The sequence below is a fragment of the Branchiostoma floridae genome, chromosome 3 (genome assembly GCF_000003815.2).
Source record: "Branchiostoma floridae strain S238N-H82 chromosome 3, Bfl_VNyyK, whole genome shotgun sequence".
Classification (NCBI taxonomy): domain Eukaryota; kingdom Metazoa; phylum Chordata; class Leptocardii; order Amphioxiformes; family Branchiostomatidae; genus Branchiostoma; species Branchiostoma floridae.
This window is the reverse complement of record NC_049981.1, coordinates 14,880,202-14,885,984: the sequence shown is the minus strand read 5'-3', so window position 1 is coordinate 14,885,984 and position 5,783 is coordinate 14,880,202.

The following is a 5,783-nucleotide window of genomic DNA, read 5'->3' as shown; positions in this document are numbered from 1 at the left end:
AAACAAGGGCCGGAAAAGGAACAATCGTGGGTGTGTGGGGATACCTCCCCCCCCCCCCCCCAAAAAAAATTACATATGCTTTAATAAGTTTACAGAAAGGAAATGTGGAACTGATAAAAGTGATCTCTTCAACAGAGCACGTTTTCCTCCAGCTTGCTTCCGTAATATGCTCACCACCCCCCTCCCATCCCATCCTGGTCAGTGCTAATGTTGTTAGAGACGTAAGCGAATGCTTGAGCACATACCGGCATCTTCACGTGCGAACACGTGCAGTACACATAATCAAACATACAACAAACATGCGCGCGCATCCACACACACTCACAAACATACAACACACATACGCGCGCATATCCACACACACTCACAAACATACAACACACATACGCGCCCGTATCCACACACACTCACAAACATACAACACACATACGCGCGCGCATCCACACATACTCACAAACATACAACACACATACGCGCGCGCATCCACACACACTCACAAACATAAACACACATAGGCGCGTGTATTACCCTAAAAATCAACACCACGTATCAATTGAAATGTCAGTTTTTGTACATAAGGACGTTTCTCAAAGAACCGAGGGGCGGCATTCCAATTAGACGGTCTCCTTCGTTCAGTACATTTCTTAATCGAAAAATTCAATGCTTATGCAATTTTGTGCTTATTTCAGATTCAATTACATGCATAGATAGTTTGTTGTCATAGTTTCCGCTGTGTTATTGTTATATTGAATAGTCACGAAGTTCCAGAGAAGGCCTGTTAAGAAGGATATAAGTATAAGTTGATAAGTTTGCGGGGGTGCCTGAACATGACCCGCTTTTTCACGCGCTCGAACTCCCGGTGCTCTATCGCTAGTTGCCAGCTCATGGCCAAGCTTTATTGAATGAATTTTAACAGAAAACACATTGGATAAGAAATGCATTCCTACGGTTCATGAACCGTTCACGTAAGTGGCAAACGCTGTGAGACGATTTCGTGAATGTACCTTCCGATTTTCATGTTGTGCATGCGAAAAATCCAAGTGATGTTAGGGCACGCTCCATGTTAGGGCACCTTCGTTATGATAATTCTAAGTCTATGGGGGAAAAATTGTCACCAACATTGATATACTTTGCACAAGTCGTTTTATGTGTCTTTGATTGAAGTTTGACTTGAGTTTTCAATCAATAAAAACACATTTGTTGTGGTAAGACCCAATCATCTGCATTATAATTCATTATAGGTAAGAATTATTATACAGTAGAAGCCAGTTAATTCGGATCGGATAATCGCACACTTCGGTGAATTGCACGGGATCCCAAACTCCCAAACCAGCCCCTATTCCCTCCATTATTAGTGACTTCGCTTATCTACACGACGAAAGGTCACCAATGTCGGATAATAATAATTGCACGAAAATTTGTCAAGAATCGTCGACAAATTGACTGAAATGCGTGCTAAAAATTGGCATACGCGGTACAAGTAAGCCGATAACTCACTGCCTGTAAAGGCTCAATACCGACATCATGTATGAAATTGTTATTAGTAGCAAAAGAAAGTCTTAAAGCGATACTGTGTGAGGTCGATATATATATATATATATGTATGTGTGCGTGTACTTTGACATACTCGGATTCAATAAAAATCGCTCTCTATCTACCTGTCCTAATAGCAGTAATTGCATGTAAGGTCGTGGGGAAATATTTTTTTGCGTTAAGAAGAAATATTTGCGTTGGTTTTAAGTTCTTGACACCAGATCGGAAAACCTTACATCGACAGTCACATCGTCCTCACGTCCCCTCACCTCACCTCACCTCACCTATCCCTTAACCTTCTTGATCGTCCTCACGTCCTCAGAAACCTCAAATCGTCCTACAGACGGACATAGCAGTCGGTTTTCGTGCCCGGGTGAATGGTTCTGCCTTCCAACACCACCTATTGGCCCCTTTGCCCGTGTTAGTGAAGCCCATCTGGGTAAATTCGCATTATTGCACGGCCGGATAATTGCCGACATACGCTGGCAAATCTTTTCACCGACATCTAAATATAGAGTCCTCGTCAGGATCATGCCAGCGAATTCCGATAGATGACGCCTCTACATATAACATGGAAGTTTTCCGCTGAAAACGATGATAATATCAGAATACTGTGGCTTTACTGGATGTATCTTTCACTGACGATAAGTCTGGCCAATGCCAAGGGTCTCTCTATCTCTCTGTCTCTCTCTGTCTGTCTGTCTGTCTATCTGTCTGTCTGTCTCTCTCTGTCTGTCTCTGTTTGTCTGTCTGTCTCTCTCTCTCTGTGCCTCTCTCTGTCTGTGTGTCCGGGTCAACTTAAGGGCCTCCTATTTAAGTTCCCTCCTTAAAGTCATCTACCCAATTCTGTCTGGTTCAGATGCGAAGAGACTCTCACAGCTCTGATCACAGTTCTAGCGTCTTCCTTACACGCGGCTTTCTCGCCTCTTACCTACTGATTTTCAAAAGGGCTTCGCGGGAACAACAATGGCCAAAATAACGTGAGCTTTGGCGTATGTTTATAAAAGGCTTCATTATTGCCACGCAATATGAGATATGTCGATATTTGTCTGACCGAACGGAAGGCGACAAGTTGTTTGGCAATGAGACAGAACTGGTACATTTCATGGCCAGAAGCAACGATTACCAGACTAACCGTTTCTACTTCGTTTGAACCAAATGCATAGTTACCAAAACCTAATAGTATGGAAAATTCTCTTTCCGAGAGATGAAAAGATTTCACGCGTCGTTCGCAGACGTTTTTTTATGTTTCCTTCAATGCATATGTAGACATGACATGGCTGGAACAGCAGGGAAGCTGTGGTGTTCAATATCACATCAGTACCGGTTAGAGGCCGGACCTCGATGTTTAAGTTTGACTCACTGTAGGCAAGGTCTAGCCTCTACCAGACTAACGCCAGACTGAGTATGCCTGCTATCATGGACTCGGAATAATCTGCCAGGGAGTTTTGCTACCAGAAGAGTAGGCCGGCCGCGCAGCCACACGAACGCTCATGAACCTAAGCGTGAACTGACCCCCTGGCCAATTTTTCCGATTTTTGCCAAATTCAACGACCTCCGTAGAAAGGCCTGGTTGAGGCTAGGCAATGTCAGCATCTAATTAACAGTTATGCGCACAGATTTTAGGTAATTCATTATGAGCCGCTACCTCTGGTAAACACTGTTACCCCCTGCATTGCCCTAATTTCAATAATTACCTCCATGAAATGTCGTGGAGGTTATATTTTCAGTAGCGTTTGTGTGTGTGTCTGCCTGTTTGTGAACAAGATAACCCGAGAACGGCTGGGTGAATTGGTTTCATACTTAGTGTGTGTTGGTGGAGTGTGATGAAAGCTGGAAATGAGTAGATTTGGAGCCCCCTAGCGGCTTCCCTTGGTACTGCAGCGCAACTTCCAGTTTTGCTATCTCGTGCTCTGAACAAGCTATGGTCATGAGTTTTGAGTATTAGATAGCTCTTGTGCTCATAATAAGTGAAATAAGTGGATAACTCTAGAAGGGAACAACAAATTTTCATCATTTTTGGTATGTAGGTACCTTAGACAATGTTGTACAAAAGGAAATACTAATTATGCAAAATAGGAGTACATTTGCATAAGTATTAAGAATAATCTGTCATAGCAGCTTTTTCAATGTATCTTTTGTCCCGGACATGATATGGTCTTTACATTTTAGTGGTAGATAGCTTTCAGTATCATGACAAAGTGGAATACGTTTCATCCCCTAACATTTAATTTCGGAACTGTAGGGGCGTTTCTGTCAAGACATTCCAGAGAGGATAACTGCAGAAAGGATTGACGGATTGGCATTATCAAGGCATCATTTTAGGCATGCAGGTAGCTTGGGCAAAGTTGTTTATAATGATATGCATGTTATACAAATGAGGACTTAATATGCATAATTAATGAGGAAATTGTATAATTCCATTGTTTTCAATAACTGGACTTCAATCATTATAACACATGTAAATTATGATAGATGGAACATCAGCAGATAGTATGCTACGGAGGAACTGATTTCCATAATAAACGCAAAAATTGCAAACCGCTTAAGATGATGACTAAGATGGGAATTTTATACTTGTGACATGTGTATGTTAGTCAATAATGAACATCACCATGCATAAATTATGTAAATGTGCATGTCATTTGCATAAAATTTACAAAAGCTCTAAATATTTCATGGAGGTTTCCTATACTTTTGTATTTGAATTTACTCACGGTGTTAACGTTTGCCATTGTTATATGAATTTTGTACTTGCTGTCTCCGCCATGTTGAAAGCATTGTTTGGCTCTTCCAAATTCAAAACCTTTCAGAATTTCAGAAAGCACCAAAAAAAATGAGAACTTTGTAGTGTTCACAGTAGGAATACACACTGAGATTCCCTATGGGAATTTTGTTTACCGCTGTCTTGTTGAAGCCAGTGCAGTTTCTCAACATGGTGGAACATACTTCAATATGATATATTTCTACAAGAAGGCAGATATTGACGTGGATCGCGTGGGATTTGTAAAATTCGTATGTTTCTTAGCAGTGGATCGAATGAATTCCACAAGAGTCGTATGGATAACGTTACACCTCTGTGTCAAACACTTTTTTTCGGCCGTTTTTTTCGGCTGATATCGCCCGCCGCTCATTTTGTTACACAGGCGAGGGTATGTTCGTTTATAGACTAAGAACTTTCAAGAAGTGTGTCTTCTAATCTTCTTCTGCCGCTGTGAAGTTGCTATCCATAAAGGATAAAGTTGTCAACCCAGTACCACAGCCCCCCTCCCCACACACACAAACACACGCGCGCTAACTATCAACTACTGTAAAGTGGGAAATGTTCGCGGTATGACGAAAAGGGAGTGTTCGCGGGCATTCAGGCTAGATCTGCAACATAACATCACACCAATGATAGTTACTTCATTGACTACACATAACCATTTCACTTCCTTATTTCTACAAAGCAGATTATAGGGAGGAATAGAATACTTCTTGTTGCACAAACCTCCCCGTGTTTCTTTATTTCATAGGAGAAATGGAGTAATTCACACATTCCTGTACCTGATATTAGTTTAGCTAAGAGGAAATTCTTTACATTTGGAACCTTATACCTGACATCTACAGCCTGTGAACTGATATTAGTTTAGCTGGGTAAAATTGTACATGAACGGTTGAACCTCATACCAGACAGCTACCGCCCAAGGCTACAGCTTCAATTCACCAAAGAGAAGTAGGTCATCCCTTAGCTTGTAATCCTGTCATGACGACATAAGGTAACTCTGAGATCTCTGTATTTCAGAATTAGGGATATCCTTTCGCCTTTTCTGTGATCTAGTGCATGAATTTTAATTATTCATATTCATCTGCTTTCAACAACAGGCGTCATTTCTACTTCAGACAAAAGTAGCCGTTTTGCCGGGAATACAATGTCATAGCTTAAGTAGGTCGACGGAAATTTACACGCATTTGACCAATCAGCTCTTGTTTTACTAATGAGTACTAATGAGATTCGTGATGTCATTCATTCATTAGAATAAGTAGTAGAAAACCCTGGTATCTTCAGTTCAGGTAACATGCATATGAATATTCAGTTTCTGAAGAGTATCCCACTAAACTCACGGTAAATTCAACTCAAGGTGGTCTACGAAAATCTTAAGGGGGTGGTAAGACGACCAGAGAGGATATTAAAGGAAGAACTAAATTCAAGTAGAATACAGGACGTCACAAAGAAACGATTTCATCAGACGTGAAGACACGCCCATCAC